At 47.6% G+C, this 27,767-nt stretch overlaps 2 long non-coding RNA genes across 6 annotated transcripts in view; one reads left to right on the top strand and one right to left on the bottom strand.

The window, feature by feature from the left end:
- Positions 1-27,767, bottom strand: part of LOC105071853 (uncharacterized) — a 292,203-nt gene that overhangs the window by 86,659 nt on the left and 177,777 nt on the right. The window lies entirely within an intron of this gene.
- Positions 82-27,656, top strand: LOC123617928 (uncharacterized). 3 transcript variants are annotated; one of them, XR_006726229.2, is made up of 4 exons: positions 82-247; positions 14,341-14,424; positions 18,433-18,553; positions 22,552-27,656. It is a non-coding gene; the product is annotated as an uncharacterized LOC123617928 (long non-coding RNA). The 3 variants fall into 3 exon arrangements; XR_006726226.2 differs by lacking the exon at positions 14,341-14,424 and having other exon boundaries at positions 84-247; positions 22,552-25,438; positions 27,391-27,656; XR_006726225.2 differs by lacking the exon at positions 14,341-14,424 and having other exon boundaries at positions 91-247.

Genomic DNA, 27,767 nt, shown 5'->3' with positions numbered 1-27,767 from the left:
CCGTGTCCCATCAATAAACGTGCCCCAAAATAGCTCTCTGGGCCCAGCCAGGGCAAGAGGACCAGGACGTCCTGTTCCCACCGGCTCTGGCCAGAGAGTGACTGTGTACTTGGCCTTCCCCTTTGGAGGCTGCTGAAAGGGAGGGCGGAGCGCATCCTGCCTGTGGACTCACGGCAATGAGCTGAGCCCCTGGACACAAACACCCTTAACCTGGGACACTGTGATGCTTCCCAAATGCGCCAACAAGGTCAATGGCTTTTATCTTAGTAGACAGCCTTCTGGGAGAGGTTAAGATCTTGGGTGCTGGAGTCTGCCTGGTGTGGATTCAAACTCTAAATTGGCCATTTCCTAGCTGTGTGACATTGGGCAAGTGACTTCTCCTCTCTGAGCCTTGGTTTTCTCACCTGGAAAATGGGGATAAACATTTCATATAGTGGTTGTTGTGCTTCAGTGAGTCTGTGTATACACAGAACAGGCTGTGGACTTTGCAGGTTTATTTATTATCTGTTCCTATCCTTCCCTCAACTCTGCAATGCGAACGCCACCAGGCAGGAATCTTCGTGGTTTACTGATGAACCCCAAGGCCCGTGGGAGGTGCCCATGGCTTTTGTTGAATAAATTGATGAATAAACAAATGAGTAAGTGAATGAATGGAAATGCCAGGCACATAGCAAGTGCTCAAAAATTCTTAGCAATTTTCACTGTCTTAATGTGCCTTTGAAAAAGAGAAACTCAAGGATCAAATGTGACTCACAAACAGGATTGGTCAAGATGCAGAGAAAGTTAAAATGAGTCAAGGGGAAGAAAGAGAAATGCTATACACAAAAGAACAGGAGGGATCTGGAGGGGGCAAAGCAGGGCAGGTGGGCTGAAATTGCTGGAAGCTGGGAAACAGGGGGAGGGTGGACCCTGGTCTGGAGTTCCAAGTCCAGGGTGCTAGAAGCACCTGCCTCTTGGTGTGGCATCCTGGCAGGTAGCAGCTCCTCACCTACCTCCTGGGCCATCCCTGTGAACATGAATGTGGGGGCCCCAGGGCTTCTACATCTGAGGAGCGACCACAAGGGGAAGAAGTGAGTAGGTTGGGCAGCTTATGCCGCAGGCGCCTAATAATTCTAGTAACAACACCACTTCACACTTGGGCAGCCCTGCCCAATGCCAGGCACTGGTCTTTGCATGCGATTTTGTGCTGAATCCACATGACAGCCCTAGGAGATGCTACTACTATCATTATACCCATTTTACAGATGAGGCCACTGAGGCCCGGAGAGGTGGTGTGGGCTGCCCAAGGTCACAAGGACAGTGAGTGGTCAAGCCCCTCCCTACAGCTCTCTGGCCACACAGGACCACGTACAGTTCTCCAAGAACACAGGCTCCTCTCACTCAGGTCCTTCCCCAGCTGTCCCTCACTTGGAGCACTCTGCCCAGTCTTTTTGCTGTGCCAACGTCAGTACTTCCTTGTATGCCCCTCCTCAGGGGAGCCTCCTCTGACCTCCCCCACCCCCAGCTCCCGATGTCTCTAACTGGGCTGTGACAGTTATATATTCACCTGTCCTCAGGATCTTGGGGGCAGTGGAGGCGTTTGCATTTTCTCTGGGGCATGGTACCCAGCATAGAGTGGGCACTGCTGGAAATTGTGGAACAAACACACCCTTGGGTACAGCTGTGAACTAGGAGCTATGACCCTCAGAGCCTTTAGTCTAGGATTGCCCCTGGGGCAGGTGGTGGGTGGAGGGGACACCATGATCACTGAGTCCCAAGCCACACTCTGGGGCCTTCGGTGCTACTCCCTGGCCTATTCATGCACAAAGGCAGCCCTGCCGAGTAGTTAGCACCCAGGACCCAGGGCCCAACAGTGTGGGTTCAAATACCGGCTTAGCTACCAACCTTCCAAGGGACCCTGGGCAAGTGATTTAATCTCCTTGGCCTCAATTTCCTCATCTGAAAAGTGGGGAAAACGATAGGGTTGTTGTGAACATTAAATGAATTTAATATATGGTTACTGCTTAGAATCGTGCCTGGCACATGCCCAATGCTTTATAAGTACTAACAATATTACTATTATTAGGCCAGGTGGGTTATGCCAGGCCATAAGTAAGAAATTTGGACTTTATCCTCGAGGGCTGGGTAGCAGTGGGCAGATTTTTAAACCTGCTCTGAGGTTTCAGCGTGAGGATGATGCTGGAATATCTGGCATCGGGAGCTGTCAGGCTGGGCGCCACTCTTCACCTACGTCATTGACTTACCTCTCACAAACATGCCAGAGGGAGCTCCTCTGTTACCCCTTTTCAGATGGGGAAAACCTGACTCAGCAATCGCAAGTCACCTGCCCAAGGGCACACAGGCAATCAAGTAGCCAAACCAGGGTTCAAACCAGTTATCGGTTTCCCATTGTTATGATAACAAATTATGTCAAATTTAGCGGCTTAAAACAACATACATTTATTATCTTTTGGTTCTGGAGGTCCAAAGTCCAACATAGGTCTCCTAAGACTGAACTCAAACATGGTGTGTTTCCTCTGAGGCTCTATTTCTTCCTATTCCAGCTTCTAGATGCCACCTACATTCCTGGGCTCACATCACTCAGACCTCTGCCTCCAGTATCACGTCTCCTTCTCTGACTCTGATCCTCCTGTCTCCCTCTTATAAGGACCTTTGTGATTACATTGAGCATAGGGATAGTCCAGGTTAATTTTCCCATCTCGAGATTCTTAACTTTATCCTATCCACAAAGTCCCTTTTGCTAGGTAAGGCGACATAACCACAGGTTCGGGGGATTAGGACGCGGACATCTTTGGAGGGGCCATCATTCTACCTACCACAAACCTGGAATCCAGGTCCAGTCCAGCCTCTTTGGCTTTCCCTGAGAGCATCCCAGGCTGCAAGACCAAGAATGTGAGGCCCAGCATGGTGGCCAGGAGCTCGGGTAGCCTGGGTCTCTCGTGGCAAGTCTGGGGACTTCATGCGAGGAGGCCCCAGGGAAGGAGAGCAGGCCCAGGGAAGAGTGAGGTGGGCTGGGCTTGGATGTGGGGACCTAAGGAGCCCAGAACACTACCCCAGCTGATCGGGGAAGTGGGCCTGGGGAGCCAGAGCTGCCAATTTTCCAGAAGAAGCTAGAAATCCTGGTTTTTATGTGAAATTTCCAGTTTTTAAATTTTGGCAAATTATTCAAAATTATGAGGGAATAAACCCTACACACATACGCACACACACCACACTGCATGAGGTCACCCAGAACATATCAAAGGCCAGATAAGACCCAAGGTCTGTGAGTTCCTGACTGTCGGCCTGCCTGGAAGAGGGGGAAAGGTGTGTCCTTGCTGAGGGCAGCAGGAGCCTGAAGGAGCAACCTGGGCCGGATCTGCCAGGTGGGGGAAGCCTGGAAGTGGGTGGACAAGAAGGGGATACTGGCCTCTGAGGAGGTCAAGCAGTAGTGTGAGGTCAGACTGAAGCCAGATCAGTTCAGTCCTAGTCCCAGCTGTGACTCCAGGTAGGCAGGCCGCTGTGTGGCCCTGGACAAGTTACCTGGCCTCTCTGTGCCTTTTTTTTTCTCGTGGAGGTTGACTTTGCTTCACAGGATGTACAGTTTCACACATTCCTCGAACAAATCCTTGGTGTATACCAAGCACTGTTCTGGCCCCAGGGACTCAGCATTGCACAAAGCAGAGCAAGGCCCTGCCTCCAATGGCTGAGGGCGAGCTGTTGCCATGGAATTGCGGCTTACTAAGTGAGAACTCCAGACCAGTCAGTTCCTCTCCCTCCGCTGACCCTTGCTTTAACCACCCTATCCCTAATGCAGCTGTGGCTCATGACTGTTGCTCATTCACTGAGCACCAACTGAATGCTGCGTATTCTATTCTCAAGCTCTAGAGGCCGGTGTTATTATGGCTCCTATTTTACAGGTGGAGGAACTGAAACCAGGACACATAGGTCACTTCGCTAGGAAGGGACTAGGGTGGGACGGAATCTCTGACCCCACAGACTATTCTCTCAGCCCCTCTGCCTTAGCCTTGAGCTACTTATCAGTCCCTGGGGAAGCTCTTCAAGCCATCAGCCAGGGCATCCTTGGAGGTAACATGGAGGAAATGTCCTCTCTTTGTGCTAAACTCTGTCTGGAATTACCTCTTCCCGACTTCAAACAGGCCCCAGTTCCTGACCTTGTTGACTGCATGGCCCTTGGCGCCTTGAGAGATTTCAAACAACTGATCCTCTTTCATCTTTCTGGATTTGAGGTCTGGGCATTTTTCCGTCTCTGCCTGAGGCTGTCCTGGGACTCCCTAAGCCATTTCACAATAACAACGTCCAGTTATTGTGCCTACTATGTGCCAGGCGCTTGATAGGCAGGGCCTCATTTAACTCTTAACAATCCCACGAGGCAAGTGCCAGGGCAGATGAGGAAACCGAGGCTGGATGGGATGAAGTCACTTGCCCAAAGTCACACAACCATGAACGGGATGCGTCCAAAGCCACACTGTGAACCCCTGTGCCACGTGGTTTCTCTCCACCAACTGCTGGGTGGGGACACGTTTCTGCGCTTCACCAAAAACTTCACCCCCCTTCCACCCCATTCATTCTCAATGCCTGGGAGTTTCATTTTCCGTTAGTCCCCAGTGTGAGGGCTCCTTGCTGGGATTGGGGGCTGGGTTCCCAACGTGTTCAGAGGCCTCTTTCCAAGCCCCTTCTCTCATCGCTGGTGTGGGGTTCTACTATGGGGAAGGCTTCCCATATTTCTCCCCTTCAAGGCAAGAAAGGGCTGAAAGGTGGACACTGCGGGCAGGGTGCAGGGGGAGAGGATTTGGGGTCCCAGGGAAAGGCTGGTTAGGAGGGTGGAGCTGCCCGAATCAAATTTGGCTGGTTCTTATCAGCTCCAGAGTGCATGGGGCAGGCAGGGTGGAATCAAAGGAGGCCAGCGCTGTTTGTTTATTCTTTTTCCTCCTTTTTGGCAAAAGGAGATCAAAGCAAATCCTCTGCTCTGCCCAGCTCCTCCTTCCTTTTCTTCCTCTTTCCCTGGCCTCCCTTAGAAGCCTGAGAACTAAAAACCCTAAATTTGAGAGGGAGGGTTTGTTATCACCATCCCATTTCCCTGGCGTGACTCTGCACTGAGTCCTGGGCCAAGTATTTTCAAAAACAACAGCCTGGATTCCTGTAAAGGATGAGTGACAGCTCTTATTATTCGCCTTGGCAGAGGAGGAAACTGAGGCACTGAGAGGGGAAGTCACTCTTCAGAGGTTGCTCAAGATTCTGACTCCTGGGTCCAGGCTCTTAACTAATTCCTCAAGCCACATCTCTCCTCCAAATCTATATTTCCACCAAGAAAAATGACATGAGTGAAAAAGTGTCTAACAGCAGAATCCAACCTCAAAAGTTCCCTGAGTCTCTCTGCTGTGTCTAGTCCTGAGTTCAGGGGTTATAGACTCCAATGATATCAGTGCCCAGGCAAGACACACAGATAATTGAAGGCAGCTGGGCTGGGAGACAGCAGGGAGTGGTGGGGACTGTGGTAAATTGGAAAGCACCCCCCCCCCCTTTCAGCTCAGCACCAGCCCACGGCTGCCTTGGGAAAATAAGAGCCCAGTGTTGCCAGAGTTTTCAGGCAAGCCAGAATTCCAGATGTTTTATGTGAAATCTCTCTATTTTTTTTCATATGGTGGAAGATGAGTACCTATTTTTATTTTAGTGATAAATAAAATAAATCAATAGTGTGTTATGCTGGCATCCTGGATTCAATATTCCATTTTCCCAGTGAGCTGAAGTACCACCTTTGTCATAGTCATTCCCACCCTTCTTCTATTTCATACTTTTCCGTGTAAACTCCAAGATGATTTTATCCAATTAAAAAATCCCGTGGATCACTACTTGAAATTACATTAAGTTTACATATGTTGGCAGAAATGTCACTTGAAGCAATTAAAAATAGTTCTTCCCACCTATTTATTCTCATCTTATTTTATGCCCTTTGGGAAGATATTTTAGTTTCCTTCCAAAGTCTCTTGATTTTTAAATGATGGCAAAATTCCAAGATGTTGGAACTGCGTGGGCTCAGTAACACCTCCTGTGGGCTGCGTTTGGCCTGAGGTCCCCTGTTGCCCCCTGAGATTCAGGGCAGCCTCACCCCAGGGATGGGGGATGCTGATCAAGCTGTCATTCAAAGATAACCCTGTCCCAGGCGGAGAGATCTCCAGCGCCAGGGAACTAGGGCAGGCCAGGCTGAGAAACTCTGGGATGTTCACAGCTTGACCTACCCGTGGAAAGGCAAGGTACCCACTTCCTTCACTCCCAGCCAGATAAGCCTGCGGAGACAACGCTTTCCTGCAGGGGCTCCAGCCAGCTCATTTTTGACCAACATTTAAAATGGCAATTAAAAATAATTCAGATGGTTTGTTTTTTTTTAAAGAAAAAATTTAAAATATAGACGAAAACACAGTCAGTTGGTCAAGGAATATCTACTGAGGCTCAGTAGGGCCAGGCACTGCTTGGGGAGCTGCAGATGGGACACACAGGAACGGGTTCCAGTTTCATGGGTCTGATGCTCTAGTGGGAAACACAGGCGATAAATCCAGAAACAGATGAAATACCGACGTACATTCCAGTGATGACTGGTGCATGAAAAGATGAAATAAGGTGATGGAATAAGGATGGGCCAGAGGACCACCATAGACAGGGGCTTGGAGAGAGCCTCTTGGCGGACGTGACGTTTTGCTAAGCCCTGAGTGATGGAAGAGAGAGTGCCATGGGATCACTGGCCCCTGAGCAATCCTGACACCTAGGAAAACCACTGTGACATTTAGGCATATATCCTGCCAAACTTTTTTGCCTAATTATATTTTTATATTTACATGGCTTTAAGTTTTTTAATTTCTATTTTATTTATTTGCATCTTCTAAAAAACAAAAGCGGCCACATAGTGTTTTGTAGCCACCTTCATTTCCTACTTGAAGCCTCAGTTGCCCCATCTGTAAACCAGAGATGACCTCAGAAGCTACCCACATGAGGGTGAAACAGGTGCATGTGAAGATTACACAAGAAAATGCCCTATGGCACATGACTGATTCAAAGATTAGCCATTATTGGTATTTTTTTTAAAATCACTTTTCAATAGCAGCCCTGAGAGGTGGAGATCATGGTTTCCACATTGCAGGGGAGATTTTAAGGCTGAGATGGGAGCCAGCTGGGGCGAGGGCAGGACATCATTCCCCGGCCCCCAGCCTCTGCACACTGAAACCTCAACCAGATAGCAACCCTTCCTCCCCAGAGAGGAAGTCAAGGCTGAAACCAGGGGCTTCTTTTCGGTTGTTTTTTTCCTCTCTGTGATGTTGTTCATTTTTGTGAACATCGTACATATCTGATGTCACAGGTTTGGGGAAGCCAAACCGCAGGCACAAATACGCCGTGTTATTCTTTGAAGGATTGTGCGGTGAGATAAGGGAAATTGGCGCTGGGGGGATACGGCGTGCAAGGAGGCACGGCTTGTTTTTGCAGAACTAGAAGCGTCAGGTTTTGTTCTCAGGTTCAGAGTCGTCAGCATCTTAGGTGGGAGCTTGGTCACTGGTCACCGTCACCAAGGCCACACTCACAGTGCTGCTCAGAACAGCCAGGCCGCAAGCACAGGGGAAACCCAGAGGCAACACCAGCACCATAGCATCAGCATCTCCTGAGGATGCTGCAGAAAAGGCTGGTGGTGGCGTCAGGGTGCCTGAGGCTGAGGCATGCTGGTCCCTTCCATCTTCTGGTGGATTCTGAGTTAACCCCAAAATGCTGTTTGGTTCTCTTGTGCTTTCTGAGAATGTTATTCAAACATCTGAATTCCCTCTATGACCTAAGTGTCATGAGGCCTGCAAAACCCCACTTCCTGCTTCTGCCCTGGCCCTGTGCAGACGGTTATCCATACGCAGTCAGTGGGATCCCATGAAAACCTCAGTCAGGTCACATCCCTCCACTGCTCAGAACCCTTCTGTGGCTCCTGCTTCACTCAGGTTAAAAGTCAAATCCTTGCTATGGCCTATAAGGCTCTGCCTGCCCTGTCTTCCCCCTCCTCCACCACCCTCGCTCCACCATCTCTCCCACTCATTGCACTGGCCTCCACCGTTCCCCTTTTGGCCTCAGGGTCTTTGCACCTACTGCTCCCTTAATTCTTTCACTGCAATATATTATTAGAGAGGTTGTCTCTGACCCCCAACCAAATCGTGTCTCTTTCCCAAAATAACTATCCCTTCCCCAGATTTATTTTCCTTCATAGCTCTTTGTCACTACCTGACATGGTAGTGGTTGTCAGATATTTATTCTTCTGTTTAGTGTCATTGGACCTAAGTTCCCGGGGAATTTTTGTGTTTCTCTGGTACCTAGAAACTCCCTGGCATGTTGAGTTAGCTCAATTATTTCTTCTTTTGTGTGAATAAATGCAAGAATCTTGGGGCCAACTACTTCAGACCAAAAGGTTTTTAGCGCAAGTCTTCAGGAAAATAAGAATCATAAAGGACTTTAAAGTGGGGACTTCTATGGTCAGTTGGTTTGGGAATGATCACTGAAGCTTCTGGGAGAGGCCACATGCCCTAATTGTGGGGCATGCACCGTGGCAGGAGAGAGGGGCCCTGCTGGACAGTGTTGTGTGGAAATGAGACAACTTGATATCAGCACCTTCCTCATGGGGATGTCTCAGGGATTAAATCAGATGATATTTGTATGAAACTTGGTCCCATGCTTGGCATGTGGTAAGTGCTTAGCAAATGGCCATTATAAGTACCAGCTGTAGCACGAAGGGGAGCATGGAGACAGGAAGATTAGCTGACATCCAGGTTCCTGGATCAAGTGACTGTATGGATGTATATACATGAGATTGAGAATAAAGCAGGAGGAAGTTTGGGGTGTGGTTGACGCCAAGGGTACTAGGGTCAGAGAAGGAAAAAAAAAAAAAGAGTTGAGGGCCGGTAAGATGTCTAAATGAACATGTCCAGTTAGCAGGTAGACTCAGGAGAGAGATAAAGCTTGAAATTACAGATTTGGGAATTATCAGTGCAAAGATGGGGACCGAAGATGTGAGGAGGGTCCTAAGTCAGAGACCATGTACAGAGGGAATAGAGGTGAAGATGGAACCTTAGCAACTCCCAATGTCCCTCTTCTGCTCAGGGCTTCTGTCCTGAGATCTGACTTAGCTACTCAGGCTGGGGAAGGGGCCCCTTCCTTGAGCACATGGACTGATAGCCCCTCAAATAAAAAAGGGTTCTCAGCCAGGGAGAAGAGTTGGCATGGCTATGGTTGGGCAACTGGCAAGGTCCACCACACCTCTATTGTCTAGAAATTTTTTATCCATTCTCTTCTCAATTCACCAAAATCTCATTACCACTCTCACTGCATATATCAGCCATCTATGGCTGCCGTAATGCTGTGTAATAAACCACCCCACAAACCTTTTATTCTCTTAAATACGATGAGAGAGAGGAGAGTGAAGAGAAACCCATAGATGGGACTGAAAAAGAGAAGTCAATGAAGTAGCATAACCAGCAAATAGAGGTGATATCAAAGCCAAGGAATTCTTCACCATTTCCTGCATCCACATCTCTTGACATGTGACCTTGTGGTTTCTCCCAAAAGGGGTGGAGCATATTTCCTCTCCCTTGACTTGAGTTCAGCCATGTGACTTGCTTTCGTCAATAAAATGAGATGAAAGTGACAGAGTGGCATTTGGAGACTAGGCTTTAAGAGTCCTTGCATATTTCCACCTGGCTTTTGTGCTCCTGCCACTACTGTAACTGGCACACCTGGTATGGTCCCTGGGTCCCAGAAGAAGACGAGAGACATGTGGAGCAGAGCAGAGTTACATCAGCCAGGCTAGTCTAAGTCAGCCAACGTCCAGCAGAACAGCAAGCAGGCAGATGGATCCAGCCAAAATCAGCAGAGCCACCCAGCCAAGCCCACACCAGGTTGGCTGACCTGCAGCAACTCCATACCCAAGAAAACACAAGGTTTGGGGATGGTTTGTTACACAGCATTATCACATCTGTAGATAACTGACACACATCATAAGAACAGAAATGAGATCGCAGTGAGTTGAAGAGAGAAGAGGATGGGATTAAAAAAAAGTTCTGGTTAATAGAGGTGTGGCAGACATTGCCCACTGCTCCACCACGGCCACTGTCAACTCTTCCTGTTGGCTAAGAGAACCTTCTCTTGTTTGAGGGGGCATCCACCTATGTACTCAAGAAAGGGGTCATCCTCCCCAGCCTGAGATAAATCAAGTCTCAGGACAGAAGCCCACACACTGCTGATAGCAGAGTAGAAAAAGAGAAAAAAAAATATGTCTTGGATAATGTCTTTGAGTCTTTGTATTTAACGTCCCTTGAGCTACCTATAGCAGATACTGCTTGGTGCCTGCCCAGTACCTACTCTTCCTCTCCTTCTTGTTTACAGAACCCTGATTTTATTGGAATGGCAGTAGGCCAGCTGAAAATACTCACTCTCTTAAACTCCCTCTCAGCGAGGAGTAGCCATGTGATCCAGGTATAAGCAATGAAAATCAAGCAAAAATTGCCAAGTAGGGCTTCCGGGAAAGCTTTCTGAAATGAGACAAACATAATTCTGCTTACCCCTGGCCCATTCTTCCTGTCTGTAACTTGGGTACGAGCTGGAGATGGAATGGCTATCTTGCAACCATGACCAACCATGAAGACAAAAGCCACATGTTCAAGATGGCTGAGCAAAAATCGAGAAAGAACCTGGGCCCCTGGTGGTATCACTGAGTCATCCTACCAGCCCGAGAGGCCTGCCCCTGGATTTAGTTAACAGGAGACAACAGAAACCTGCCAACAGTTAGGTTGTGTTACTTGCAGCTGAATGCATGCCTGACAGAGCCACCCCACTGCCTCTGGGTTTCTGAATATATAAGAAAGTACACTTCCTTAATAATTAAGCCATTTGTGTTGGGTTTTCTGCCCTTGCAGTTGAAAGCATCCTAGTTAGTCTTGAGTTTTGCGGTGAGTTGACTTCTGATAAACTGGGATATGCCTGATCTTGGACTTGAGTGAGATGGGGGGGCAGGCAGGTAGGGGTTACTCTCATTCTTCCTGGAAATTCAGATGGTGAGAATCAGAGGCACTCTGATTTCCTGAGCATCTTTCCACCAGGATCAAAAGGACTAAGGACTCAGGATTTACTTCTGCTTTAGATACCTGTGAAGAGTTCTTACTAATTAAGTTGTTTGCTTGTTTGTTTGTTTGTTTGTTTTTGAAGGAGGAAACTAAGGTTTCAAGGAGGCAAATTTACCACCTACAGCACTCAGTCAAGGCTTAGATCTGTCTGACTCTGGGATCACCTTTTTTCCCCTCCTTTCTGGGCCCCTGTCTTCTCATCAGTAGAATGAGATTACTCAAGATCAAAGCTTTCAAACATTTCATTTCAAAGTAGGCAAAATCCTTTTATAGCTGAACTTTTACTTGTTGTCCAACCTATAAAAAAGATAAAAGAGAAACTGCTCAGAGTGAGAAGGGTCAGGAGGCTTGCAGCCTCCTCCCCAAGCCCCGTGGCCCACTGGCACCTCACTGCAATCCTGGGCTCGTGGGAGGCTTTTAGGAAACACTAGCCTAGATTATCCCAAGGCCTTTGGGAAAATCTCTGAGTCCAAGAGGAGAGTCTCTGATCTTTCAAATATTACTAAAATGTTTCACAGAAGACAGGCATGCACACAGCAAAACAAAACCAAAACCAAAAGCTTTCTAACAGTGCAAAAGGAATGAAAAGTCACCTCCTTCCGATTTCTGACTTGCCATTCCTCCCGGAAAAGACAGGGAGAGTTGTCTCTCCCAGAGATGGTCTGTGCATCTCCCAGTGTATATATGTACACATATTGCCCCCTCTTGCCTTACAACACACACACAAACACAAATTTTAGCATCCTATAATCACTTTTTGCATCTTGTTTTTCTCGGTTAATGTTACATCTTGTCAGTTTTTCCAGATCTACTTAATTCACCTTAGTGGGTGCATGGTATTGGAATACTATTTAATTTATTCAGCTAAAAAGGCCCCTATTCTTGAGTAAGAGGTAAAAACTACTATGTGTAAAATAAATAAGATACAGGGATATATTGTATAGCACAGGCATTATAGCCAATATTCTATAATAACTTTAAATGGAGCATAATCTATAAAAATAATGAATCAATATGTTGCATGGCTGAAACTAATATAATGAATATAATATTTTACATTAACTATACTTTAATTTAAAAAAAAGAAAAGAAAAAACAAAGAAACTGGGATACTAAAAAAAACAAAAAAGGTTCCTATTTTGGACATTCAAGTTGCTTCCAGTCTTTTATCGTGTCAAAGAATCCTGCAATGAAGGTCTTTAGTTCCTTCTATAGGCACCAGGTGTGCTAGTTTAAATGCTTGGTTTGTTCTCTCCCCAATCCCTCTCTCTCTCTTCCTCTCTGCTTTATGCTTTGTTTATTTATTTTTTGCTTATTTGCATTTTCTAATTTTCATTCCATGAACATGTCCCATTTGTGGAATAATTAAAAGGATATGTTTACAGGCTCAGGCCTCAAACTTCAGCCAAGTTAGATAAACAACCCCACGCATAAGCACAATTGAGAAAGGAAAAAAAATTCAGCCTCGGCCTGTTTGGCTGGGAGGTTGCATATCTGGAGAGTCGTGTGCCAAGGCCCAGCCCTGCCTGCTGCAACATGTCCTGGAGTGTAGGGTCTGGGTTCTGGTTTGGGCTGTGTCATTAACTTGCTGGGTGACTCCAGGTAAGTCACTGAGCTTGCACGGGCCGTCAGAAAAGCACTTACTATGTGCGGGGCTCTGAGCTAAGTGTGATACGCTGTCTGGGGAGGTTGGTGTTATTATCCCTACATCTCAGATGAAGAAGAAAAAAAAAACACTCAGGGATATGAAGCACTTGCCAGTCTCCTCTAAGTCAATCAAGGAACCACCATCCATTTGGCCCAGGAGTTGGTCCGGATTCTTCCCCACCTCCCTGTAAATATCAGTTCACCTTCAAGTATGGCCGGCTCAACCTTCAAAATCTGTTTGTCTCTCACTGAATCCTCACCATGCAGCCTTCCAGGCCCTCCATGATCTGCCCCCACCACCTCTCTAACTTCATCTTCCACCCCCACTCTTCCCTGCCTCTCTGGGCCATCACACCAGTTTCACTCCCAACCTCAGGGCCTTTGTACTTGCTCCTCTGCTTGGATTCTTTTCCTTCCCAGCAGGTCTGGGACTAGGTCGAGGCAAGTGAGATGCCCAGGGGGAAAATGTGCAGGAGGCACTCACTCTGAAGTGCTCACCTGTCCCTGAACGAGCCTGAGTGCCCCCTGGGTCACCCACTAACCCTACCCTCATCTGACACTGCTTCCCAGACTTGGGTCTTCTCATCACTGGGGTCTTGGGACATTTAAATGTCCCCCTCCTCAGAGAGACCCCCCCTTGACCATCTTAACTAAGGGTGTTCCCATCACTATCCGACCCACCACGTTGTCTAATTTTCATTTATCTTCACTGCCCTTATTATGCAATTATTTGTTTTTTGCCTATCTCTGCCCACTAGGTTACAAGGTCTGTGAGGGCAGGAACTAATTCTCCAATATTATCCAATGTAGTCTCCGATCTACCCCTAGCACCCAGCACACTGCCAGCATTCAGTTTATAACATACTCAATAAAGATTCGTGGGGTGAATGAATGAATGAATGAACGAGCTGGTCAGAGGCTGAGTCAGGATTCAAACCCAGGTATGCCTGACTCCAAAGTCAGTCATCCCAACCACGACTGAGAAACAACGGCCAGGGCACCCTTGACTGTGGTCTGTGTCACAGCTTGTCCTGATAGGAAGCCTGCGTCCCAAGGACAGGCCGCTTGAGGAAACTTCTAGGTGGGGAGGAGCTTGGCCACAGTCATGGGGGCTGCTGTCAGCCTCAGGCCTTCGTGAGGTCAGCTTTGCCCCACCCACCTCGGTCTAGTTTTTATTTTTAGAGGCGAGTTTTTGGGCACAGCGAGCTTTCCTTAGGAAAAGTCCAGCAAGAGGATGAGGGAGGAGGTTTTGAAATCCGGTGGGAAAGTAGGTCAGGCCGGGTTGCTGGCTGGGGTCCAGACGATAAGGCCTGTGTGGAAGTTTAATAACGTGAGCGGCCGTATCCATGACATAATTCATAACTGAGAGGAAATAGCAATTAAGGGGCAATTGTGCAATGTGGGACAAGCCTCCTTCGCAGCTCATAAAAGCAGGAGAAGGGGGAGGCGACGCTGTCTTTCTGGGGCCACCAGGGGCCAGGCAGGCGGCCCGCGGGAGCTGGGGGCTAAGTTTCCACGTGGGGGGTTTTACACCCATCTTTCCTCTCCCCCTCAGGCCTCAGGGAACTGGAAGGATGTGGAAGGCAGAGACTCCCTTCAGCAAGCACCTACTATGTGCCTGGCTGGGCTCAGAGCTGGGGTGAGAGCTGTAAAGACAGCATTTTGCTGCGGTTGAGAGATCTGGATGCAGCTGCACAATTTTGATGCTGCCTTGTCAAAATGGAAAATCGCTTTGATTATCGAGTGAACTGTACAACAGACACCCTGATCCTTGTTCCATCTCCTCCTCCCCCTACTCCAGTTAGTATGGATTTTCAGTTTCTCTTTTATTCATTCTCTATTGTTTGATCTTCCCATGGGAACTCATGGCTTTTATAATCAGTTACCCCCTCCGCCTCACCCTACATACATTAAATCTGCATTGGCACCTCTTCTCTTCCTTGAACAAGTCAGACATGTGCTCACCCCAGGGCCTTTGCACTTGCTGTGCCCTCTGCCTGGAATGCTCTTCCCCTCTATACTCACATGGCTCACCCCTCTCCTCCTTCATGTCTTCACTCAAATGTCACCTTCCCACTGAAGTCTTAGCTGACCAACAAAGCAGCAAACCCATCTGTTGCTCTCTATCTACCTCTCCTACTTTATTTTTATCCACAGCACTTATGACCAATTAACCCTCTCCATCTGCTGTTCATTTTTTTATTGCCTGCTTGGTCCCATCAGTATGTTAGTATCACCAGCAAAGGAATTTTGTCCATCTTGTTCTTGGCTGCATCCCCAGTGCCGGGAACTGCGCCTGGAACACTGTAGGTGCTCAGGAAATATTGGTGCATGAATGAATGAGTAAATGTTCGCTATTATTATTGGCTGGTAAAAAGGCTGATCATTTGCTAGTTTGGTTGGGGGCCTGCCTCAGAATGCCCCCGGGTCAAGCCCTTCTTGGGTACTGCAGGTGGGATCAGAAGTTGGCAGGCCCAGGTATTGGCAGCTGGCACCTGTTCTGATTGGTCAGTGCTCAGTTTGAAGATCATACCTCCTCTCTCCTCCCTGGGAGCTCCTTGGTCACTTTAGTTAAGATTCTAAATGCACTGACCCACTGACCCCCCACCATCCGTGAACATTCTCACGCAAGAAAGCGAAGCTCTGTATGCAAAAGGAGTTTCTTATAGAACTTTTCATAGTAGTGGGTGTACACACACACACACACTCAGTCAGGGATATACATACACTTCCACACACATTCAGACACATTCTGACCTCAAGATCCAGACTTGGGGACACACTCTTACATATGCATACAGTTAGACACACACACTCACTTTGTCATTTACACACCCAGACGCATGCTCACATGCTCAAGCATGTTTGCACACTCAGCAATAGATCCGGCTCTCCACCCAGCACCCTCACACACAGCACAGATACCTACTCACTCACACCCACACACACTCAGTCCCACACACATGCACACACGTATGCATGCTCATTCACCTTCTTAAAGCCATGCATTCACACACTCACACATCCTTATATACACACACAGTGGACCCCCAGACACTCCAAACCACACCTCCTGGGACATACTGCCCACCCTTCCTGCCGCTCAAGGTCCCAGGGAGCCATTCCTTGGCTGTGTTTTGAGGAGCAGGGACAGACCACATGCCCTGACCCCAGGCCACCCTGGATCACTTCACTCTGACTCCAGACAGTCCCGAAGCTGCTAGCGTTAGCAAACCAGGCCAGGCCAGTTCCGTAAGCAGCGGATGCACGATGCCCACATCAGTCCTGACTGTGCCGCTTCGGGGCACGTCTGCCTGGCTCATCTGTGTCCAGGGCACCCGCCCACTTCCTCCCCATCAGAGGGCGGGGCCAGCCTGCTGACATCAGGCGGTTTCTGGGCCTGCCTGGCACCTAGAACAGAGGAAGGAAGCAATCTGTCCCAGCAGCGGGGGCTGTCCCGAGGAGCCCAGGATGTGCCTGGAGGCTCCGTGACCCTGAGGTCCGCTGAGGCTGAGCTGCCCACCCCTCCACCCACAGGGGCACCATGGCCCAAGGTGGGGCCACAATTCAGGGGACTGGGCTCTCTGAATTAGCCCCCGCGGTTGTGAGCACCTCTCCTTCCATCCCAGAGAATAATGACAACAAAGACTGATATTCACAGAGCACTTACTGTGTGCCAAATACTGTCCTAGCTCCCCATGGATTATCGCAGTAAGCCCTCAACACAGCCCTATTTGGTAGGGTGTTATTATCAATCTGGTTTTACAGATAAAGAAACTGAGGCACAGAGAGGTTAGGGTACTAGCCCAGGGAGCAGGATTTGCCCCCTGGTCTGGCTCCAGACCCCCAGCCTCGGTCACCCCACCCTCTCCCAGCTTCTGTCTGTTGCGCTGTGTTGTGTTATCTGTCTGTTTGTGTGAGCCTCCAATATCCATGGCCTCCACACCTCTCATCTCTCCGAATCCTGGCAACAGTCTCACAAGCAGGGCACCAGTATTAGCCCCACTTACAGACGAGGAAATTGAGGTTTAAATGACCCACTTGAGGCAGACGGCAAGAATGAAGCAGAGCCAGGTTGGAACCTGGGTCTGAGGGCTCTTTCTGCAAAGCCAGGCCATCTCCCTCAGGTGCCAGAGGCCTTCAACAGGACCAGAGGTAGGGAAAAGGGGGCTAACAGGAGCCTTGGTGGCCACAGAACAGACACAGAAATAATAGTACATTTATGACAATGACAATAAACTTTTTTTACCTTTTAAGATAAGCGGGACATAATGAACACAGAAGAAAATTTGCCCAGATGTTCACGGGTTCCATTTGATGAGTTCTGACAAATGAACTCAAGAACCAGCCACCAGGAACACAATACAAACATTTCTATGACCAAGTGCCCTCATGCTCCCTTCTGAACAATCCTCCATAATTTCAGCCCCTGGTAACCATCGGTCTCTGGGCTGTCATCATAGGGCGCACTGTTACACGCTGCAGGTTAGTTTTGTTTCATCTGGAGTTGCAGATAGAGCACATACTCGCACGGTAAGTGCTCTTTCACATCTGGCTCCTCACCCTCAGCCTGGCAGCTGCAGGAGCCACCGTGCCGTTGCCAGAATCAGCAATGGGTTCCTTTATGGCTGAGAAGTGTCCTACTGTGAGAAGGCTCCACGGCTTGCTCATCTGCCTCCAGGGGACCGGGTCCAAGTTTCTGGCTTGAGCTGAGCACCAGCTTTGAGCCAATCACAGTCCCAACCTAGTGTCGTTTGCAGGCACCATGTATATTAATCCCTACCCAAAGTAGTTATCACTGTCCCAGCTCTGGGGCAGGAGGAAATGCTGGATCCAGGTGAGAAACCCGAAGAAATGCAGCTCACAGCGGCCAAGATAGGAGAACAACACCAAGTAAGGGGCAGATGGAGACATGGTGATGACAAGAGGTCCCAGCCATGGGAGCACAGGTGGAAACCGAACTGGAGCCACAGAAGTGATAGCAGTGGCCTGCATTTATTAGGCACCTACTAAAGCAGGAGTCAACCCATTCAGTCCTCCCAACAACCTCTGTTACTGTTTCACGATTTGGAAAACCAAGGCACAAGGAGGATGAGTCCTATCTCCAGGGCCACGTAGCTATGAGGGGTGGAGCTGAATCTGGATTCAGGTGGTCTAGCATTTTGTGCTTCTTTTAACCAGAAGGTACACTGTCTTAGCCCCTCTTCTATTTAGTTGGGGTCACTAGTGGAGCACACTCAGGTCCTGTCTTACCCAGAGGCTTTTCCACTCATGGTCATCTCCCTGCTCAACTGGGAGCTCCCCCAATCTGGTCAGTTTAGTATCAAAGGGCCTGGTGCTAGGAATGCAGGCAGCAGGATGGAAAGTCAAAAGCAAGTCTCTAAAGTCAGTCTTTGAATTCTAGCTGTGCCATTTCTGGCTGTGTGACCTTGGATTGGTCACCTAACCTCTCTGAGCTTCCATTTACTTATGTATAAAAAAAGATGATGACGATGATAGTGATCTCATGAGGATTCAGTGAGTTGGGTGTGGAATTACTAGAACAGATATTTACCTGCATTTTGCTACCTGCCTGGGGCCTCTCAATGCTTAACCCAGCCTCACAGCAACCTTGCAAAGCAAATGCTATCTAATTCCCATTTTACAGGCAAAGAAATTGAGTCTCTAAATACCATCGCCGTGCTAAAACTCTCCAGTTGTCTTACCGGAACTCAGGCTTGAATATCCAGCTGTGACTCCACATGCCCGATTGACAAGTCACCCTCAAGGTAAGAAACTGAACTTCCTAACCTCCCTGCATGACCCCGCTCCTCCTGCGGTCTTCTTCACTTGGGAAAATGCTACCTCTGTCTTTCCAGGGTCCAAGGCCAAAAACCTTAGTAACCTATCAACTCCTCTCTTTCCCTAACCCCCTCTGCCCCCTGCTTTGCATCCATCAGCATCCAGATCTGATTACTGCCCCCTGCCCCCCACTCGCCTCCACAGACCCATCCTGGGGTGAGTCACTAAAGCCCTTGCTTGGATTGTTGCAGTGTCCTCCAAACTATCTCCCCCACTCTGCCATTTCTCCCTACCCAAAGGAGGTCAGATCACGTCTCTCCTCTGATCAACATCCTGCTATGGCTCCCATGTCACCCAGAGTAAAAGACAAGGTCCTGGCAGTGGCCCATAGGTTCTGCATGGTCAGCTCTGCCTTTCCTCTCTGACCACTACCCTCCAGCCACACTGACCTGCTCCCTACTCCTGGAACACATCAAGTGCACTGCAGCCTCAGGGCCTTTGCACTTGCCGTCCCCTCTCTCCCCAGAGATAACTACACAGCTCCTCTTTCACTTCCTTCAGGTCTTTTTTCAGATGTGAATATATCCAGGGGCTTCCCTGACCACCCTGATTAAATGAACAAGCCCCCCTTTATCAGCACTCCTTGGCCCCCTTCTCTCCCATGGCACCCATCTCCAACTGACATGTGGAGTCTTTAATTTTATTAATATTATTATCATTGTTAGTTTTGGATATCTCCACCCACTGTACCCCACAAGAGCACAGTCATTCTGGGGTGCCCACTGCAGCATCGCCAGCACCTCTGTGTCAGGTGCAGAGTGCCTGCTCAATAAATGTTTCCTGAATGCACGAATGGGGATCAGGAGGCATTAACTGACTTCTCCAGGCCACCAGGTTAGGATATGCTGGAGCCCAGCTCCGAACCCAGGGGTCGGAGTCCCAAGCTGGTTCTAGGTCAGCACCTCAGAGATGTCATGATTTTTAAGGCAATATGCCCATCCTTCCCCACCTGCAAGAGAAGGCTGGTGGGGGTTGGGGGGCAAAAGGGAGAGGTCAGGTCGGCTGTGGCCTCCAACCAGTAGGAGATGACTCATCAACCTATGATGACAGGTGACATTCCATCCCCTTCCCCGGGGGACTTTGGCCTGAGATAAAGAGAGCACCCTGCTTCTGGGAAGAGGAGGACAAACAAGTGGGAGAGGCGGCCAGGCCCCTGCCTGAGGGGTTGCATGTCTGGGCTGGAGGGCCACAGGGTCTAGTCATGAAGTGGGGACAGCCCAGACTGACCCCTGGGCCTCCCTGCCGGGTCAGAGACACAGCCTGAGTCCCCTTATCAGGAAAATGGGACTTTCTCTGTGAAATCAGCACCCCAGCCTCTCCCTCAGGCAGTCAGAGGAAAGCCTCTTGGTGCCCCTCCATTCCTCCTTGGCATTTTTGCATGCGTCAGAAGAACCAGCGCCAACAGGCAAACACTTTTTGAAAAGGAACATCAAGGGGTCACAGGCTCCAGCCAGATGGGCTGCATTTGTTTTATATTTTAATTTTAAAAACTCCTAACTTAGTAATACAATATAGTTCTGTTGCAAAAGACTCAAGAAACATACTCCCTATGGTGAGTTAACTGCATCTCTAGGATTGGGTTTGGCTGCAAGTAACAAGTAACAGACTCCAGTGGCTTTGCCGGCTGGAGGCTGCATTTTTCTTGTGTAAAAGGAAATCCAGAGGTAGACTCCTTCAGCTTCTCAGTCTCCCACTTTGGGAGACTCCCTCCTCAGTCTCAAGAGGGCTGCTTCACTGCTTGGCATCCGATGCTCAGCCCAGGCAGGAAGGCAAGGAAGGGGCAAGGTGTAAGCCGAGTCCCTCTCTCAGATCAAAGGCTTGGTGGCTTTTCAGAGCCCCACCTGGTACATCTCAGTGACCAGAACTGGGTCACGTGACCACCCCACTGCACCCAGGTGTCTACAAATGGGGCTGGGTACAAGATGGTTTTATTTGCCCTCCCATTCAAAACTGGGATCCTATTAGTGAGCAGAAGGGTGATGGATGATGGATGATGGTATCTGCCTCAGATTTGCTGGTGCTGTCTGGATAGAAACACATTGTCAATGTAGATTTTCAGCTTGCTTTTTTTCCCCACCCAACAATGGACATTTAGATTTGCCTTATCATTATTTCAATCTGCTGGTTTACTTACCTTATCCTATGTTCATGGATATTTAGCTTCCCTCCCAAAATGTTCACTTTTCTAAACAATGCCTCAGTGAACGTCCTCACTGAGCACTCTTGGTGCCCACTGTCCATTTCTACACACGGTGTAATTGAAACTGCGGGTAGATGGGTGTGTCTGTTTAAAATGTCAGGAAGTGTTCCCAAATCAACACTAGGGCTTTGCCAGTTTACACTCCCTCCAAGCATGTGTGAGAAGACCTGCCTCCCTCACACTCACCAGCCAGGATATTGTCACTTAGTATTTTTTCCCATGTGATGGGGGAAAAATATTATCTGTGTTGTAATTTGCATTTCCCTGAATAGCCCTGAGGTGAAGTCCCTTATTATTTATGTATTCACTATTTGTATTTTCTGATGTGTTCATTTGCCTTTTTAAATTATCTGGCAGTGTTCTCTACTAATTTGTTGTTCATTTTTTTCCTTTCTGATTAGAGTAAGTCCTTTTCCATTTGGGCTACAAATTTTTTTTTTAAAAAATCAATTTTATTGAGGTATAATTTATGCACAATAAACTACATCCATTTAAGGCAGGGTTTCTCAATCTTGGCACTACTGACATTTTGGGTCAGATAAATCTTTGGGGATCATCCCATGCATCGTAGGATGTTTATCAGTATCCTTGTCTCTACCCCTAGATGCCAGTAGCACTGCCCCCAGTCATGACAACCACAGAAGTGTCAGGACATTTCCAAATGTCTCCTGGAGGGCAAAATCGCCCCTAGTTGAGAGCTTCTTATTCAAAGTTAACACTTGATGAGCTGTGATAGATGTGTACACCCAAGAACCTACGACTACCTTCAAGATTTTTGTATTTAGGTTTCAAATATTTCCCCCAGTCCGTGGCTTCGCTTCAGATCCAGCAGCTGCCCCTTTCTGTTGGAAAGCCCTCAGTAGATTCTTTGATTACTCTGAACCTCAGTTTCCCCAGCTGTGAAATGGGGTTAGTAATTCTGACCTGGCAGTGACGTTGTGAGACTTGAAGGCAATAGTGAATGTGGCTGGCATGTTGTCGGTGCTCAACAAAAGCTAGTTCCCCTGTCCTTCCTCACTCTGTATGTATTCATTTAGTCAACAAATACTGCACATCTCCTATGTGCCAGGCCCTGTGCTAGACTCTGGGTATAGTAGAGAACAAGACAGACATGATCCATGTACTCAGTTGGAGGAAACAGAAGAAATGAGCAAACGAACGAATGAAAAAGAACAATGTTCCTGTAATGATACTGATCAGTGCTGGGGAAGTCAATCAGATGGTGTAATGTGGCAGACACTTGCGTGGGTGGTGGCTCTTTTGGAGAATCAGGAGGTACCATCTAGGTGGAGAGAAGAAGGAGAAGCTGGAGCAGCAAGGAAGGGAGATTCAGGCAGAAGGAACAGCAAGTACAAAGGTGGTGAAGCTAGATCCAGCTGGATATCTTGGAGGAACAGCAAGGAGTGAGGGTGGCTGGGACAGAGTGATCAGGGGGAGGGACAGAGGTGAGACTCAAGGTCAGGGAGGAAGGAGATGGGGGCAGACCGCACAGGACCTTGGCCACCATGGATAGAAGTTCTATTCTATCCTAACTTGCTGTGAGAAGCCACTGGACAGTTTTTAGCTGGGGAGAGACATGATTCCTCCATTCACCAAATACTGAGGTCTCACTCTGCACTGTACCCTGCAGATGGTATATTGGATTATAGCTTGCCCACTTCTCCAAGCCTCTGCCTGGTGATAACACTAATCTTAATAACAATAATGACGAATTTTTCTTTACAGGATCCAAGGCCTCAAAGCCCATTCACATCCATTTCCCCACCTGAGTCTTAACCCACCCTGAGAAGCCAACCTGGGCTGCAGGTGCCTATTTCACAGATAAAGAAGCTGAGGTGAAGCCACACAGCTGGAAAGCATCAAGCCAGGACTTGAACGCAAGGTTCTTTCAGCTCAGCCTGCTTCTCTTTGATCCCAGGTCACAGCCCTTAGGGTGGAGGTTCAGGGGAGCATTTTCTCTCTTCCTTCCTAAGACACCCCTTGAAGCCGGGACTCAAGTCTGCAGTGCTCCTATCAGGCCTTTCTCACAGCGAGGCTCCTGGGCTGCCCACAGGGAGGACAGGGAGCCCCAACCCCATCTCTCTCTCAGGAGAGGAGGGAAGGCAAGTGCTCAGAGCTGGGCACAAGGCCAGATAAAGTTGGGGCTGGGCAGGAAGTGCAGTGGGCCCAGGGCCAGGTGGGATTAGGACTCAGGACCTGCCTCACCAGGACCTGTGGGCACCAATGGGCCCTCCTCCTTCTGGCTGGGGACTGTGCCCTGTATCTGAACCAGTCCTTGGGACTCCTCTGCTCCCCCATCAGGTGAGGTCTTACAGCCTCAGACCCAGTGTTTGTTGGGATTCTGCTGGGCCAGGCCAGCCTCAGTGGCCCCTAGTTACCTTCATGGTCTGTGAGCCCCAGGATCTCACGTGTAATAGGTGCCCAGGAAAGGTGTATAAAACTGAACTAGGGCTTGCCTCAGTTTCTCCAGCTTGCACTTCTGGCCTCTGCCCTTAATTTTCACCATATTCATTTGCCACATGCCAGGCTCGCTGCTAGTTGCAGGGGATGCAACAGTGACCATCAAACATGATCCCTGTCCTAAAGGAGCTTGCAGTCTGGCTGGGCTGATGGATGAATAACCAGATAACTGTACTCAGTGCTGAGGATGAGGGTAGGAGAGACTACCAGTGTCCACCAACCTCTATCATCTTTTTCCTCATAATGAGAGAATTTGGGGGTGTTTTCAGGGCACATGCTGCCAAGAGGGAGAGTACAGTTCCCAGCCTCCTTTGCAGTTAAGTATGGTCACATGACTAAGTTCTGGCCAATGGGATGTAAGAAGAAGTGACGCAAAAACACTTCTGGGTCATGTCCCCAGAAGCAATGACACTTCTTCTCTCCCTGCTGTCTGGAATGTAGTTGTGATGGAGGAGCTGGAGCAGCCATTCTGGACTTGACTACAAACTGTGGGATGAAGATAGCAGAGCAACCAGATAGAAGGAACCAGTGTTTCTAGAACAAACTTGCAGAAGTAAACCAACCCACCAACCTTGGACCTTCCACATCTGTGCTAGAATTAAAATTCTATCCCTTTGAGCCACTGTAGGTCTCTGTTATAGCAGCTCAGACGTAGCCTGACTTATACAGAGGAGCAAATATATGTTGTTGAGGGAGTCTCAGTGGCATTTAACCCAGCCTGGTGGGAGTAGGTGTGGAAGACTTCCCAGAGGAGGCAACTTTTAGATAGAGGCTTGACAATGAGAAGGAGGATTTCTCTAGAGAAAGTTTCCAGGCAGAGGTGTAGCATATGAGTAAATCTAGAGGTGAGAGGGGACATGGGGCTTTCAAGACACCTAAAAGAGCTGAGGGTAGTTGGATCATAGACAGCGATGGGGCAGGTGAAAATGGGGCTGGATGGGTGGCAAGATCTACCTCAAAGGGCCTGGAAAAGTCATGTTGAGCCCTCTGAATTTTGCCCTGAGGGCAAAGGGGAGTCATGGAAGGCTTGAGGCAGGAGAGTGAGGTGATTAGATTTGCTCCTTACAAAGATCTCTCTGGCTACACGGTGGGAAATTGATTTATTTTTTTAAAAGCTGAGGCAGTGCTACGTGCCAGGCACTGAGGATTATCAGTGAACAAAACAGATTTGGTTCCTATCCTTATGGAATTTGCAACCTGGTGGAGTGAGACATGAGTCAAATAGCCATGTAAATAAACACGAAGCGTGATAAGGCCAATGCAGGGAGGTATGCAAGGCTGTGAGGCAATATAAAGGGGGGGTGACTTGGGGGAGCCAGAAGAGCTTCCCTGGGAAGGCTGATGGGGGGACAAAAGTGGGAAAGATTCCAGGACAAGGGAACAGCACAGGCATAGGAGCCCAGATGGTAACAGGGAGAACAAGAAGATGGAGAAATCCAGGCAGAGATGGTGAGGAAGAGCAGGGAATCTCAAGGGCCAGCCAGCTTTTGGCTTGAGCAAGGTGAGCAATGACAGAGGAGGAATGAGGATGGGGAGGTAGCTGGAAGTGAAGATCCTGAGTTCAAATATAGTATGTTGGACTTGAGGTTCCTATGAACCTTCCAAGTGGCGATGGTGAGTGTCTGGCGTGCAGAGGGGCTCCCTGACCAATTGTACTTGTGGTCATCCCATGCATGGACTCCCAGGCCAAAGCTCCCCAAACGCTGCCCTTTGGAGCACCTATTGTGTGCCAGGAACTATGCTTGGGATAGACACAGTGATTTCCCTCTCATGTCTTCTTAGCTGGCAGGGTCCAGTTTTGTTGGATCTGCATCTACCTAGGTGCTCAGGGACAGTGGCCATTCCCCTCCCCAGCCTCAGAGTGAGTTATTATGGGTCTAAGCCAACTGTGGTCATTCTCATTTCCATCGTCAGTGACTGGTTTGGAATTAGGCGTGTGCTACAATCTTGGTCAATGGGAAGTCTTCAGGGGGCCTTTTGGGAACAATTGTCTCCCACATAAAAGGGGACACATGGGAGGAGGTGACTTTCTTCTTTATTTGATGTTGTCATATCTGTGTGTGATGCCCGGAGCTGCAGCAGCCATCTTGAAACCATGAGGACAGCCATCAATAAATTGCTGAGATTAGCAGAGCAGGAAGATGCAAAGAATGTGAGTTTTTGTTTATATCTTCATGCCTTCAAGTTAAACAACCATTATTAGATTTCCCCTTTTCTCCATCTTCAGTTATGTGTTCTATTCCTTGTGGCTGAACACATTCTAAGAAAGTGCTTCATATGCATTGTTTTGTTTAATCCTCTCAATAACCTTTTGAGGTTGGTATCACTATTTTAGCCATTTTACAGGTGAAGAAACAGGCTCAGGGCAGGTAAGTGACTTTCCCAAGGTCACAAAGATAGGAAGTTACAGAGCTGGTGTGATTCGAGAGTGCAACTGGGCTAAAGCCACAATCTCCATTTAAAAGTCTCTCCCTTAACACGTTTTTAGTAGGAAACCATAGCTTTGTTCTTATTTTTCCCTGGAAAACTGTTATTATGGCTGGTGGGAAATTTAGAGTGGGCTGCGTTTCTTTGTACACAGTTAATGGCTTTGATTATATGTTTCTGGCTTCTTCATTCTGAGAAAGGCTGCCATTGGTTGTACAATATAATCAAATCATTTCTTATGTAAACAGCCGTCTGGCACAGAGTCAGTGGCAGTTCCATCAGCGGGAAGGTGAAAATGAAACTGTGTTCCCAGCTCCAGAAAGCAATCTGCTATTCAGCAGGAAAAGATCAAGGGTTAATGACACGGAGTTGAGCAAAGGCTGCCGCTGTGGCTCTGAGCATTATCAGGAGGTGGGAACAAAGAATGGTTGTTAAATGGGTTTGTTACAAAAGTTATTTCCTAATGTAATTCATGAAACGCTTGTCAGAACATTAGGCACATCCTTCGAAAGCACAAGAGAACTTAAAAAAAAAGAAGAAAAAGAGAAAGAAAAGAGGCTTCTAAAAGTCAATTATGAAGCACTTAGAAAAGGTTAATGTCCTTAATATACAAAGAGTTCTTGCAAAACAATAGGAAAAGGTAAACACCTTATTATAAAATTTACTATTCACAAATAAAGAAATACAAAAGGCAGGCATATGTATGAAGCAAAATCCACCCTGACAGTAATCAAGGAAATGCAAATAAAAGCTACAATGATGTATCATTTTCCACCTATCAGATTGGCATAGAATGGCAGTGTACATGGTGATGTTCAATGGACAGAGATTTCAAAGCAATCCAGAAATCTAACTTTGGGGCATTTATCCTAAGAATGTAATAAGCCGAGCATTCTCTACGGACAAGGGTGTTCACTGCAGCATTGTTTATCATAGTGAAAACCTGGGGAAAAATCCAGAAATGCCAAACTGCAGAAGATTCATTAAGAAAAAAAAACATAGCAAACGTAATGAAATACTGTTTTAAAAATTAAATAATGTTAAATAAATATTTTAAATTGTATTAAAATGCTAATTAAAATGGCAATATAGAGAGATGCCATGACATGTTATAGAGAAAAAAATTGTTTCACATACATGATCTAATTTGTACTAAGCTGTTTTTGTTGTTGTTATTGGGCCAATTAATTCATTTTATTTTTAATATAACATCGATAAAAAATGTGCATCTTTGTTTACAATTTGTGAATTTTAGCACATTGTCAGGGTTCTTGTAACTGCCAACACAATGAGGATACAGAATAGTCCATCACCCTAAAAAACTGCCTCCTGGACCCCTTTGTAGTCACAACCTTTCCCCTCCCCTAGCCCTGAAAAACACTGCTCTGTTCTCAGTATTATAGTTTTGTCTTTTCCAGAAGGTCACATGAATAAAATTATTCAGTGTGTAATCTCGGACCCATGAATTCTTTTTAAGCAGATTTTTAAATTGTGGTAAAATACACATAACAAAATGATAACCATCTTAACCATTTTAAAGTGTGCAGTTCAGTGGTATTAAATACATTCACATTGTCATGCAGCCATCACCACCATCCATCCCCATAACTCTTTTCATCTTGTAAAAATGAAACTGTACTAATTAAACAATAATTCTCCATTCTCTCCTTTCTGCAGCCCTTGGGAACCACCATCCTACTTTCCGCCTCTATGATTTTGACTACTCTAAGTACCTCATATAGGTGGATCCTGCATTATTTGTCTTTTTGTGTTTGGTTTATTTTACCCAACATAACGTCCTCGAAATTCACCCATGTTAATGTATAGCAGAATTGTCTTCCTTTTTTAAGGCCGAATGCTATTACATTTTATGAATTTGTACTGAGTTGTATGTGCACACTCATGTATATTAAAGACAACAATCTAAAGGATGTTTAACAAAATGGCAGCAGTGTTTATTTCTAAATGTTCAGTAGTAATTTTCACTTTCATTTAAGTTAGTTTCTCGACCTTGGCACCACTGACATTTTGGGCCAGATAATTTTTTGTTTGGG

Source organism: Camelus bactrianus, chromosome 19, assembly GCF_048773025.1.
Source record: "Camelus bactrianus isolate YW-2024 breed Bactrian camel chromosome 19, ASM4877302v1, whole genome shotgun sequence".
In the NCBI taxonomy this organism is placed as follows: domain Eukaryota; kingdom Metazoa; phylum Chordata; class Mammalia; order Artiodactyla; family Camelidae; genus Camelus; species Camelus bactrianus.
Note: the sequence above shows the minus strand (reverse complement) of the source record. Positions and strands in the feature narration are given on the sequence as shown.